The sequence below is a fragment of the Rousettus aegyptiacus genome, unplaced genomic scaffold (assembly GCF_014176215.1).
Source record: "Rousettus aegyptiacus isolate mRouAeg1 unplaced genomic scaffold, mRouAeg1.p scaffold_m13_p_4, whole genome shotgun sequence".
Taxonomy (NCBI): Eukaryota; Metazoa; Chordata; class Mammalia; order Chiroptera; family Pteropodidae; genus Rousettus; species Rousettus aegyptiacus.
Window position 1 is genome coordinate 130,174,144 of NW_023416307.1, and position 14,764 is coordinate 130,188,907.

At 41.7% G+C, this 14,764-nt stretch overlaps 1 protein-coding gene across 20 annotated transcripts in view; it reads right to left on the reverse strand.

Annotated features, from left to right (window-relative positions):
* Nucleotides 1–14,764, reverse strand: part of TMEM108 (transmembrane protein 108) — a 473,125-nt gene that overhangs the window by 251,067 nt on the left and 207,294 nt on the right. For 12 of the 20 annotated variants that reach the window (XM_036220017.1, XM_036220011.1, XM_036220015.1 and 9 more), the window contains one exon: nucleotides 6,213–6,327. The gene's annotated coding sequence lies outside the window, so the exon portion shown is untranslated. The other 8 variants (XM_036220009.1, XM_036220010.1, XM_016140310.2 and 5 more) reach the window with 7 other exon arrangements.

Below are 14,764 nucleotides of genomic sequence, written 5' to 3' on the forward strand. Positions count from 1 at the left end.
TGAGAGAAGGATTGATCACCCCTTCCTGTGCTCAGGGGAACGACAGGGCAGTTCACCGAGGCTGGAGGTTTATGCCCTGCCTTCAAGTATCTGTGCCCACAATTCTTACCCTCCACCATGCACGTCTGTTCCCCAGGAACCTCATAGGGAGTGACCTGTGGCAGGACAAAATCCCAGGATTCAGGATCCTGGGCATCTTTCAGAATCTCTCAGAATTTCTTTACACCCTGGAGAGAGAAAATGTCTTTACTATTGCCACAGAATCTTCATGGAAGGGCTGCAAATTAATTCCAGATTCTATGAGAACAATTTTGCTTTACTTTTGTAAAAAAAAATGTATATGCACAAATTTGAGTTATTTTCTCTTTAGTGTATACTGTAAGATTAGTACTACTTTAAAATTAAAATTGAAGATTTCAATCTGGCAATATGTGGTTATCTATATATATACATATACACACATACAAATCTTCTTGTTCAGAAAAAACACAAATATATGTTAAAACTCATTGGGTACAATGCTATATTTTTCCATTCTCTTACTTATTAAAAAAATTCAATAGAGGGGAATAGGGATCTTCAAGTCAGAAGAGAAACTGGAGCAAATGATTTACCTCTGCTCCTTTCACTGCTGCAGTCAGCAGCTGGGTGAGGAAGGTGATCCTGATCACCTTTCAGCAAGAGACCACATTCCTTCCTCAACCAGCATTGCAGAAGCCTTGCTGAACTACTCTGCCTTTCAACAAAAGCTGCATCTAAGAAAATACTGATTCTCCGTATGTGGCATCACTGTGCTCCAGCTGCCTGAGAAGTATGAGAGCCTGAAGTCAGTGAACGGACAGGCTGTTTGTGCGGCCACAGATCACACCACTCACAGCTATGAGGGTCCATGGATCTGGGACATCGTTTCTACCCTGACACAAAATCATAAATACAAACAGAGTCTTCTGCAATAGGAGAATGAATTTCCTTGTAAAGTCACACTCAATCATTGGTTCAAATGAAACTAACTCTCCAAGATCAGGGGTAAATGCGCAAAATGTGCTACAACACAAAACATTTTTAAGTCTATTTTGTAAGTCAGTAATCTGCCAAATGACAACAGCTATGTGGAATTTACTTTTAGAGTAATAAGCCAAGTTATTTTCCTTTGTCAGAACTGGAATCTCATAAACCCAGCTGTTGAACAACACTTGTCAGAGATGTCAAAATGTCTTTCAATATTTAGACAGCCACCTAGCCATTATTCCTGTGGGATATATGGGTGGCTGAGAGAATCACATGTGACAGATGCAAAATATAAGATATCCATACAAAAAAACACAATTCCTCATTTCCCAATCATCTAGCTCAGCAATTTCCCTACCATTCAGTACTGGGATGCAGCCAGTCTTCTCAAAAGAATGGACTCAGGCTTTTTCATGGTCACTACTGAACATGCAGACTTTGTAAATAATCTTCCAATTCTTTATTATACACACGATCCACAAATACTGTTTGTATTTATTCCAGGAGTTAAGATTCAGGACCATTATACTGGAGAGGTCTCATGTTCTATCAGTCTACCCCACTATTGCTCCCTTCTAGAAAAACTCTCAGGACCGAAGTCCTGACCAAAGCAAGCAGCCCAAGCTCATAGCTGTTTAGACCAAGAGAGGGTACCAGTACCTCTAAGACTGCCTGGTATGAGATCGGTAGGGATGATAGTACAGAATTATCATATTCTTTCTCTTCTTGGTCCATACACAGATCAGTTAGGGTGTAGAGACAAAAAAGGGGAAGCAGGAAGGAGGACATGAGAAGCGTGGAAATGCTGAGCCATGTGAATAACTGAAAAGCAGAATATCAACTGACCAACCACTGTTACTGCAGACACATCCTGGAGTTGCAACGTTTAGCAACAATCTTCCTGGTCCTCAGTGGTGTTTCTATGAGACTATGGCACCTGAAAGGCCCCCCCCCCCTGCAATTCTTCCCAACTTGCCACTATCTGACATTCTGTGTTTCTTTTCTCTTTACTAACTATAAAACAATCTCAGATTTCCCATCTGATAGCCTACACATAACCTCACAAATTTAGGGCTACTTTGCCAGTATTTGCAATCACAGAGAAAGAAAGGAAATGGCCGGCAAAATCTATCTCCCTTTGCTTGTCTTTAAATTGTCTTTGTTGCATTTTTCCTCCCAATTGATCATTGCCACATGTAGACTACAACTTACTTTCAAGTAGATGTATAAGGTTTAGCCACAGTGAGTCAAGAATGATAACCCAGCATCCTATGAGACCTCAGTAGTCTTTCTGCCCTCTGTGGCACTGACAGATACCCCTGTGACTTCCAGGTTGTTTGCAAGGCTTGGGAGCCAAGTTCTGCATCAGTAAACCTGATTCTTCTGTTTCCTGTGGAATAAAATTGGCTCCCTAAGCAGTCCCAAAACTTGGAAAAGATCAGGCCATATCAGATATTAATGAGCCAGCCCCTCAAAATACCTGTACCTTCCCCAACTCTACTTAGTCCTCGCTCCAAAAACAAAACAAAACACTATTCATTTTTCTAGCAGCCAGTAATTCTCAACTACAGGTATCTGGAAATATGGGGGACATGTTGGTTGACTCATGACTTGGTTAGAGTAAAAGGGGCATTTAGTGACCAGGGATGCTAAACATCCTATAATGGACAGGAAATTCCACACGATGATGAGTCATTCTATCAAAATGCATTAGGACCTCCCTTGAGAAACAGCGAGCCCGTGCTAACTTTTGGGGCAGACATTAGCACGAAAGAAAGGCAAACTGAAGAGAGGAGGAAAATAAAAGGACAAGCAGTGTGCACCCCACAGAACTGAAGAAAGCAAGTGGAGGCCGTCAATGCATCGGGATCAGACTCCACCCACCCTCTTCCCCTCACCTCCAGCAATAACACTCAGGCCACACAGACTCCTTATCCTCATTCCTTCTACCATGCAAAACCACCTTGGACGCAGTTAGATTTAAATTACATCTTTTAAAATTTGTGTTTTTTTCCACATCTTTTCATTTGTTCTAATTATGATAGTTTCTGAGCAATACTGGTAATAGTAATAGATAATATCAACTGAAAATTCTTCCATGTTGCTGAAGGGCTTAATTACTAAATAAATCCATGCTATGTCTCTTGGAAAATTTGCTTCAGAGCTGTTTCCTCAGGGGATAATTTCTCAGCGGTTAAGCTTGTGAATCAATATCCTCTTATGAAACACTTTTTTGAGCCACGTTGGGACTTATAAGAAGGGGAAGTAAAAATTCTCTAGCCACCTCTCCCAGGCTCTTTGTTAAGCTCTAGGCAGTATCAGGAGAGACTCGTACACAAACACACTTCACCACTGAGGATCAGGGTGTGGAGAGGCCAAATGGAAAGAGAAAGCTCAGCAGCCTTGAATTAATGGGCAAATATTTCAGAAGCAGTACACTCGATTATGTCAGAGACAGGCCCATGGCACCTTCTGTGACAGCCAGATGCCACAGTAAGGTAAAAGGTTCAGCAAGATATACTCACAGACTGAAAGGCTCCCCAGGATGGAGAAGTCCAAAACACAATTCTGTTTTAAATGAGTTGAGGTCTTGTTGTAACAGGAGCATGCTATCACCACAAACGTGGGTTTCCATGAAATAAAGTCCTTACAGACTACAGCTGTGCTGTCCAATAGAATTTCCTCTGATTAACTTTCTCTGACACAGACATGCAGTGTCTGTGCTGTCCAATATGGTGGCCACTAACCACGTGTGGCTACAGAGCACTAGAATGTGACTAGTGCAAATGAAGAACTGAATTTCTAATTTTATTTTATTTTAATTAATTTAAATAAAAATAGACCCATGTGGCTAGTCACTACTGTACTGGACAATGCAGGAGAAAGTTTAGATCATGGTTTGGGAAAATGATCTAAGGTTATCACAGGGAAATCTTATATATCTTCTGACCACCTAAATAAAAAATACTTGTAGTATCTCCCCCAGTATGAACACAGTTCATTAAGATGTCACTACATCAGAGACCGCTAGAACAGTGTCTCTCAACTTTTAGTGTCCATTAGAGTAACCTGAAGGTCTTATTAAACACAGATTAGGCCCACTCCCGGAGATTCTGAATCAGTAGGCCGTGACAGTTCAAACAAGTACCCAGGTGATTCTGATGCTGATGGTCCAGAGCCATACTTTGGGTAGCACTAGAATAAAAACTAACATTTAAAAACTCAGAGCAAGATTAAATTATTGTGTTCCTTCAGCAGTGGTTCTCAATCAGGGGCAATTTTTCCCCTCAAGGGACACTTGGAAATGCCTGGAGATATTTTTGATTATTGTGACTGTGGGTAGAGACCAAACATGCTCCAGTGCACAGACTGGCCCCCATAACAAAGAACTGCCAGGCTCAGAATGTCAACAGTGCCGACAATGGGGATCCTTGATCCTCTGGCATCTCTAGCACTACTTTCTTTGGCCCCTACTTAGTGAATGGCTCCCTCTTCGATTTGGTCCTCGTACAATATTTACGCAGAAACAAGCCAGCCAAGTGCTTTTTCCGGCATGCCATACTTTTTAGTTACTTTTAAAATAAAAGATAAAGTCGGCTCTCCACAACCACAGGTTTCATATCTGTGGGTTTCACATCCTTGGATTCAACCAACCATGGATTGAAAATATTTGGATAAAAAAAATCCCAGAAAGTTCCAAAAAGCAAAACGTGAATTTTCCATGTGCCAAGCATTATGCTGATTTCACTGAATGAAGTGATGCATAGGCATATCCTGCTGTAGCCTATATGCAAATACAACATATTTTATATAAGGGACTTGAACATCCTCAGGGTTTGGTATCTAAGGGGGTCCTGGAACCAATCGCCCAAGAATGACTATACATGGGAGCCACAGAAGAAAATGCGTAGGTAGGAAAGTCCAGCTCCTTTTCTTTAATGAAAATCCTAGCAAAAACCAAGTCCCTTCATTAACAACCTCTAGAGCTGAGCTATGGTCTGTGTCTGGCTGCTCACCTGGACTCCAGTTGTTGACATGCTCTGCAGCTGCCTTTGCTCTGCTCTGCTTATCTCTAAGCACGTGTATCACACCAAAGCAGTAATGATGTACGCTTACAGGACTCTCCAGAGAGCTACAGCCCCTAATTGTCTATTTTGTTCAGTAAATTATACTCATTACCGAGTCATGTGAGGCACCGAAGGACATCAGACTTTCTGGATGCCCTGTGTCTGACTCTGGATAATGGGACATTATCTGTTAAGGGATCCACAATGTTGAACTGAGTTGCTTGAAACTTTCCATCTAGTTTCCATCTGAGAACTTTAACCCCCTGTCCCTCTTTCCCAATCATTCTTATCTCTGCTTAGATTTGTATTAATTATAATTTTCCCTTTAAGAAGCATGGTTCTAGCTTAAAGTCCAGAAGCTGGAGAGCTCAGAAAGGAAGTGATGTCCTTTCCAACCTCTCCTTCCCAGATGTCCACCTAGACTCTGAAAAGGGCATACCAAACAGTAATATCTTCTTGTCTCAAAAATCTTCAGAACAAATAAAAATCCAAAGCCAGCTTTGGTTATAATGCTCCCGATGCCCACATTCACTGCCCCAGGGACTGCAAATAGATAAGGAGTGAGTGCACATGTGACTCCCAATGACACTGGATAAAATAAAATACAATGGGCACAACCAGGAGCTTTGCTAGTGCTATTTTCTATAAAACTTGGAATCAACCCTCTGGTAAGCTATTTCTCCTCCTGAAAAAAAAAGTGATTAATGAAGAAAAAGTCAAGCAAAGTGATCCATGGAGGAGGAGGATGCTGGAAGAGGGGAATACGAGCCAGCAAAGCTAACAGTATGATATAGCTACAAGAAAGAGGTCTAGTTCCCTTCTCTACAATGTATTTCAGGGAAGTCCAATAACCCCTCTCCTCCCCCCAACATAGGTAAATCACATCACATACAAACTTATCAAAAATTCTTGTGTTTGAGTATTTCCATGCACAGATTCCATCCCATCACCCTGACCATGGTTTTATTTTTGTAACTGCTGATTTTCATAGTGTCTATGAAACAAATCAATAAAAGTTTTGAGAGCCTGCCATATACAGGGCACTCCACTGCACTGACTCCAAGAGGCTATTGAGACAAGAGCCTCTATGACTTAATAAAACCAGAGAAACAATGGCAGAGAATGACTTTGACTCACCCTGGAGGAGAGGGTGGGAGAGCCTTCAAACACACTTACATCCTCATGACCCATGAGCTCTGTTGCTTTTCACCACTCACTTCTGCATGTTGGACCACAGCCGATCGATCACCAACTGCCAAAGACGAAAAGTGAATGAATGCATTAGACCAAAAGATCCATAACTTCAAGTCCCAAACCACTGCTCAAGTAAATCTGTTAGAGTAGGCTAAGTGCTTAATACAGAGACTCAAACACATGTAAGGGCTCAAACTCAATAAAAGTTTTTTCTGGTTCCTATATGCACTGGAGAGATGAACAGGCCAGTCAATGAAGTGGTCCTTCCTGACCAGTGATGCAGGTACCCAGGCTAACAAAAATCCTGCCATCTTTAAAATAATTTCTGAGCTTGCTCTAATGGTGCTCTCCATTCTAGCCTGCTGAGAATAAAAAACAGCATGGAGGAATTCACATGAGCATCTGCTTTTTTTTTTTTTCCTAGAAGTGGATCACAACATTCTTTCATATCCACTCACATTCTATTGGCTAGAACTCAGCCACATGACCATAACTAAGACCATGGGCTGCTGGGCATCTAGTAGTTAGTTTCTATCATATAAGCCTATCTATCTCCAGCCCAAATCCAAAAAGCAATATTAGATTTAAAGTACAAAACTCTAGGTGAGAACTAACACAGTAACCTTTGTTACTGAAAAACTCTGAGTCTTTGTTTCTTGGTTTCCTTATCTGTAAAATATTCTGCTTCCCTCATTGATCTGGAGGGTCAATGTAAGACTCAAAAATGAGACAAAGCAGCATTTTCAAACTTTAATGTGCAAGCATAGCACCTAGGCATCTTGATAAAATGCAGATCCAGGCTTAGTAGGTCCTGGGGGGGAGGCCAGAGAGTTTGTATTTCTAACAAGCTCCCAGATGATACCAAAGCTGTTCTCTGATTACCCTTTAGGTAGAAAAGAGATAAAGAATTAGAGAATGTTTCTGTAAATCACAAAGTGATCTGTAGATATAAAGAATTATTATCCTGGTACCAAATTTTGATTATAAATGAATTCCCATCTACCCAGATTTTTTAGGACATGTTTAGTCTAGATACCAAATAGAACTTCATAGAGTATAGGGATTTTGGAACTGAAAATAATTTCAGTGGTCACTGCTCTCTATTTTCTAGACAAGAAAACAAACTCAGAGAAGTCAATGATGCCTAAGAAATCTCATAACAACTCAGTGTGCTGGGATCAGAATTCATAAATTTGACTTTTTTCTGTTATTACATAAACTCACTTGACAACAACCTTCTGAAGAAAGGGTAATTTAGATTCTCCTGCTAAACCAAGAACAAACACTACTCAGGCCCATACCCAAAAAGGTACCAGAAGATGGCATTCACTAGCATGGGTCACCATGGTACCAAATATCAGTAAGGGATCACAGGACAGGTATTGAGATTTTCAAGCAGATGTTCTTCAAAATTTAGTGAGCTCCAAATTTATGTCTCACTTGTCCAAAATGTGACTTGAACACAAACTGCTCTATACCTTCTGGAAAAAAACAAGAATTTTTATTTTCAATATATACAAATTCTGAGTAGCTCCTATTTGGGAACAATTAGAAAAAGAGAAAACATGAGGTTAGAACAGGAAACAAATAATTAGCCAAGGAGGAGCAGTGGTTTCTATGGTAAACCCTGGGGACAGATAAAGAAACCTCAAGATTTTTTTTTTTTTAATCCCTGGTGTGTAAATTATTTTGCATCTCTGAGATTATAGTGAGCCTTAGAAGCTTATAGTAGAAAGTAAAATGTTAGGACCTCAGAAGTAAAAGATAGGAGTCAAAAACTCCAAGTCATAAGTCAGAAAGACATTGATTTACCCAGAAATAAAATGAGATTGGGGAAGAAGGGAGCCTTTTACTATGTATGTCATTTCCAATGAAGCAATGTGAATTTGAGAGTGTTTCAGTGAAGTTAGAAGGAAGTACTTATTGAGCAAGGAATGATAAATGGAAATCAATGTTTGCATAGCCATTATCAATTTAAGATGGGTACAATGCTATTATTAGCAATTTTAAACATTTTCATATAGGTAAACTGTTCTAAGAACTTCTATAGGTTTACCTCCGTACTCCACCCCTAAGCCCTCTTCCACTATAGTTTCTTTAGAGCCTCAAAAATTCTCTTATCCTAGCGATTTTTCAGAACTATAGAATATTTACCTCATTTTATGCCATAGACCCCATTAGCAATCTGTTGAAGGAACTTCTTCTCAGAATGACGTGTTAAATATATAAAGAAAAAATACATATGATTACAAAGGAAGCCAATTATATGGAAATACTCTTCTTTCCACACAGTCCTTAGAGTCCATGGACCCAATTTAAAAACATCTGATTGGGGAATGACCCTTCTAGGATGATAAAAGTTTTTTCTTACAGGACTTTTTATGCAAAGAAGTTTTTAAAACCTGAAAACGTGTAGTAAAGAATCCCACTCAGGATTGATTAGTCAGTGAAGAAAAGAAAAGCTGCACAGAGAAGCCTGACCTTGAATTTCTGCCCAAATACAACACTATTCATGCAGCAGCTTTAAAATACTACATTATGGAATTACTCAGAATTTTCTTGGCTCCAGACCTGTACACACTGCATGTCCTGTGTACTGACAGCAGGTGAAGAAAGGCAACACTGGAGAAGGGAAGACTGAGATGAGTCCAAGTTCAAACTCTAGTTCTCTAGTCTTCTGCCATTAACTAGTTCTATTAGCCTGGTCAAGTCACTCGGCTTCGAGTTGAAAGTCTCTATGAAATAGGAAAGTTGAGTTAAACCAGCTCAAAGATTTCTTCCAACTCTGAATTATTCGGATTCTGAGATAATGCACAACCGTTTCTGAGAAAAAATATTAGCGAGATTCCTTTCAGTCCTAGGCTCGCAGTATGAAAATACCTACCAGATGAGAATTTTTCTACTTTATGAGAATCACCTAGCCATAGAAATCTAGACTTGGAAGGAATTTTAAGAGACATGTGCCACCTCACCAATCCCACTGACCATGTGAGAAAACTAAGGTTCAAAGGGCAAGATTTGAGGTCACATAATGAGGTAATGTTAATGGACTGCTGTGACTACTGCCATCTAGCACTGGCAGGATTTTAGGATTAATCACTAGTAAGTAAAAACCAGCTCAACAGATCACTTGGAGACAGAAATACACCTCAGATAAGCTAAGCTATAGGATGGGAACTGCACAACGAAGAAGGTGAGCAGAGTGCCGGCACGCAGCAGCAGTGTGCTAGACCTCAGACAAGATGAAAGCTGAGGCCCTCGTATTCGGTAACCTCACTGGTAACAACATTCACCTCCCTCAAATACCATGGCTACAAAATTCATTTTGAAGAGCAGTCAATTACAAAGAATAAAGAGTAACTACTTCACAAGAGGGAAAGGGATGAATGAATCCTAACTAATAAGGTCAATAAAAACAAAGTTCAAAATTTGAATTATTAATACAGTCTTGAAAAGGACATTAGCTAAGAAAATCTAAAACTTAAAAGTTCCTCACAAGTATTTTAAATAGAAACTGATTTAAAATAACTTTGACCTACCTGCTGTGGACAGCTATGAAGTATAGTAACTTCTTAACCAGCATTATTTTTACTGATACTCTCACCACTAACTTCAGAGCGTGGAATTTCTGGATATTGATCAGGTTTAAAAGTCATGCGTATATTTCCATAGTCCAGACCATGTATTTAGGCTAGTTTTATATGCAAAGCATTAGTAATTATGAAGTTGGGAATTCTGACAGAATCATGATTTCAGCCTTATTCAATTAACCAAAAACATGACTGCCACATGCTTTCAAAACCTGTGTTACAGTGTTTGTCAGTTTACCCTTTGCCTTCTCTCCTAGGACACACACAACAAACAAAAGTAATCACACCCACTCCTCAATCCTCACTACACACACACACATCATTCCTATCTTATATAAACAGTTCTGGCTTTCAGAGCTTGTTTCTTTTTTGGAGAGTCTCTTTGACTAAGAGCTCACATAGCCTTTCGAAACCTAGACTAGGGTTACACACCACTGGTTTGCCAGCTCTGTACTGCATCTCCTCCAGAAATTCCCAGAGGTAGCAGTGCCATCTATTGGTAGGAAGGGCACAACTTGATTTCTGGAAGCCCGTGGGTGACATAACCCCTTAAAGAACAGCAGCCTAGATTTGTGTCTTTGTGAGCCCCCCCCCCTTTTTTTTTAAAAAAAAAAAAAAAAAAAAAAAAGCACATGGCAAGAATAACTGATGCTTATAATCTGAGACACAGAATCTCCACAGGAGACTCAGTCATGAAGGGCAGGTCTTCTGGAAGCCATATAAAGCCCAGCCAGGCTCACCAAAAAATGAGACAGCTCTGCCTGGAAATGCCTCCTCAAGGCTCCAAAGGCAAGCAACCTCACTGAATTAAACATTTCTTGGCTCTCCTTTCCCCCTAGTGCTTCTGTATCAGATGATCTCACCCGTGCCCCCACCTGTGGCAATGTTATCCGGTTCTATCTTACAGCATGTGTCCCAGGGAAGGTGCTCAGACCTTTCTCAATGTGAAGGCTCTTACATTTACACAATGTGACACAGATCCTGCTCAAAGGACACTACTGCTTAGGCATGCAGGTCGGACTCTAATCTCTCTCATTCACTCTCCATCATCCCTGCACCTCAGCCAGGGGACAGAAATGATGGAAAGGAAATGATTTTGTTGTTGCTTTGAAAGCAACACTAGTAGGCTTTTATTGAATCAGAGAATAAAACCTTGTCCTGTAGGTCGCTAAGGTACGTCACCTTCTTCAAAATGAACTAAGCCTGCCAATCATCTTCTTTTCCCCTCTATAACTTAATAAGTGTTTCTCAACCTTTTCAAAATCCCTGACTCCCTTCCACGGGCTAAACATAAACGTTGCATGCCCTTTGTACAGTTTATCTATATTTTTTAAATGACATTTTGGAAAAACATAAAAGCATGGATTTTTCAAACTATGCCACCTAACCCACAAATTCCTTCCTCCCTCTACCCCCGCCAATAACATACAAATCACTGATAAATTTTTAAATCATTCCCACTAATTTGCTTTATATTCCAATCTATCAGGTGACAATATATACTACACTTTACTAGGGTCATTTGTTATATTTCCAAAAAGCTTTGCAGCAACTTCTTTTACTTTCATTCACCTCCAAAATTTGATTTGCTGCAGCTGATAAATGTTAGTTCTGATTCCCCCAACAAATTTAAGTGTTCCTTCTTCAATTTGTTTTAGTTTGCCAAGTAAATTAACTTCTCAGTGAGTGTAGACATTTCATAGGTATGAGGTGTGTCTTAGGTATATGAACATTGTTTTCTAAAGAAATGAAACTTTGTAAGGGGAAGGTAAGAGTAATGGAAGAGTTTTGAAGTAGAATCAGGATGTCTCTGAGGAATCAGGTAAAGAAAGAGATTCTTGTCTGATACCTGAGTAAGTTCTAAGTGGATTCCGGTGAAATCTGGAATACAGTAAAATCTTCCTAATAACAGCTGAACCATTTCTTACCAAGTAGACTACCAGATACATCAAATTAACAAATTAGTTAACCAAGGGAAAATTAAGATATATATATATTTCATTATAAGATGCATAGTAAGCCCCTGCTATTGCTGGTCTGGGGAAAAAGAGAGGCAGGGGATGCCTTACACACACCCTCCCTTTTTAAAGTATGACTTAAAAAAGACCCCTCCCCTCCCCAACATACACACCAATTTTCTCACCCAGATGGTCTTTAAACGCGCACTTTTCAAAGAATTAAGGAGGTCTGAATACGTAATTTAGACCCTTGCCTTCCCTTCTCCCTACAGCCCATTAGCATGCTCAAGTAATTATTCGCTTGGGCTGCCCTTGGTTTATAGAGATTACCACCTCCTCCCCCACGAAAAAACAGAAAACCTGTCTTCTTGAAAAAGAATCTCCCTGTGATGATCTGGTCTGCGGTTCACTGCAGGCATTTCCCTCTTTGCAATTTACCAGTCATCAGTTTCACTGTATCTGTAATTCCTTTTTGTAGCCTCTCATTTAGACCTGCCAATCCGACTGCTTTAAAATAATTTTTTCCCTCCGCCTCTTAACCAATCTTTGGATTCCTTCAGCTGACTAAAAGCGATCAATTTCGGTGCAACTCAGGTGAGAGAGCTCGGGTGTAGGGACAGAGAAGCCTTTTATGGGGCAGCACCTGGGCTCGGTCCACCCGTCTTGTTCCCCACCCCCGCCCGCACAGCTGCGTTAGAAATTCCGCTTCGCTCGGCGCTGCCGGATTAGTTCGCGTCCCGAGGCTTGGCCAAAGTGACACTACATTTTTCCCTTCGTTCTCACATGTGACAGGTCCCACTGCATTAAAGCCATCTTCTCCCCGGCCACAGCCCAGATCCAGCGCCCGTGACGCCCCAGACCCACCACCCTCAATCACCCGTTACCTGGGAAGGGGGCCGATACCAGCACGTCTCCAGGCGGGAAACAAAGGCGGAGGAGAGGGCTGCCAGGTGGGCAGGACCCCACGGGTGGACCTGTCACCACGGTGAAGAGGATGGATAGGTGCATTAAAGCGTAGGAAAAGGGAAACCGAGGCATCTAGGGGGGTCTGCATTCTCCCCAAAGAGGGACACCTCGAGCAGGCAGACCCCAGACCTTTCCCGGCCCGACCAGCCCGACCCACCCGGCTTGGCTGCACCCAGCGGTCGACAGGCTGGGGGCCACCCCGCGGCGGCGCTTACCTCGGGAGAAGCGCTCCAGCTCCCTCCGACGGCTAGGGAGAAAGCCCCGCCGCACGCGCACGCGCACTGGCGTTCTCGCGCCTTCACGCCCCCGCGCGCGCCCCTCCGACCAGGCTTTAGCCCGCCCCGGCCCTGTCCGTCAGCGTCCGGAAGAGCCAATCCGGTAGCGCGGGAGGCCCAGAGCCAGTCACATGGTCAGACCAGCCAATCATCAAATTGCCTTCAGCAGCACCCTCTCCGATGTCTCTGGAGATTCGGTTGCTACCGAGTGGAGCGGGTGCGAGGCAAGCACAAAGGACTGAGTCTCTCTTCTGGGGCTCCGTGTCGCTCAATTGATCAGTTGATATCCCAAATTTTAAACATGAACAATTACCTAGGTGTCTCAGTTAAAAGGCAGATTCTGATCCAGTTAGTGTGAGATGGGGACCAGAGAGTCTGCCTTTCTAACAAGCTCCAGGAGGTGTTGATGATGCTCCTGGGCTGAGGACCACGCTTTGAGCAGCAAGATTTTAAGGGTACCTGTCAGAAAATGATAGTTATAGCTCCTGCTTCATATTATCTAAAAGTTTTGAGACCTTTTTTTCTTCCACCAGTGATGAAAAACATTCCAGTGACTGACTAAACATGGGGCGTCCTGGTGACACATAGTTTAGGCATTGGCTGAGGGACCTGTGTTTAATTCCCACATCACCTGCCCTAGTCTATGGGGCAGAAACCTGTGCCAATTGGTGGTTGGAGAGTAGAAACTAGAAGTGGGGACTGCATGCTCCTCTTAGGGGAACATTAGGTCACCCTAAAGTATGAGGCATATGTGTCCAAGTGGCACTGGTTTATACTCTTGGCCAGAGAAGTAACATAAGTAGTTTTTGTGTTGTGGGAACTTACAATCTGTTGTGGAACTACACAGGCAAGCTCGGGAAAAACCATATAGGAAAGCATGCAGAGAGCTAATGGTCTCAGTATCTTGGACAATTCAGGCATAAGCCAGAGAATTTGTAAAATAACTTATTTTAGGGATCTTAAAAATTGTCTGGATATCCTCCTGTCAGTAATTCCGGGGTCTGGAAGTCAGGAAGCACAGTGCCATCTCTCAAACTTGACCTAAACCTAAGCATTTTTGGACTGGCAAGCGAGAAACTTTGTCATTCTGTATAGTCAAATTCTAATAAGCTCTGCAGTGTACCAAAGAACTAAGCACTAACTTCAAAACCTCCCTGCCCCTGGCCCATCTTCAGACCAGTTGGTATGACGCTGCTTCAAACAATTTTCTCTCACTCTTTATCATGGAGATCAAACTGCTGCTTAGAGAAAACTTCACCCTTGTCAGTGTGTCTTGGGCCTCTCTGCCTTATCAGCCCCAGAAGTGAAGCCTGCTTAGCATTCTCAGATATTGTCCATTACATCTCTATCAGAGATGCCATAGCACAAAATTTGGACTTTTAGGGAACACATTGAATCTAGCACAACAATGGTTCTGGCTATAGCAAGAGTAAAGAAATGTCTAACCAAGAAAACTATGTTTGAAAGCCTCAAAAAAAGTTTCTTTTGCTATCATTAAACCAGCGCTTCTCAAGCCTTGCCGCACAGTTAAAGTTTTAAGAAAATAGATTTTGGGATCCTATGCCTAGAAATTCTGATTGGGGTGAGGAGTGGAGCCTGGCAACTTTAGGTTTAAAAAGTTTCACAGGTGATTTATAGTCAGCCATGCTTGAGAATACCTGCATATGCTGCTAGATAAATGGACTCAGTCTTTAACGAGGAAAAAT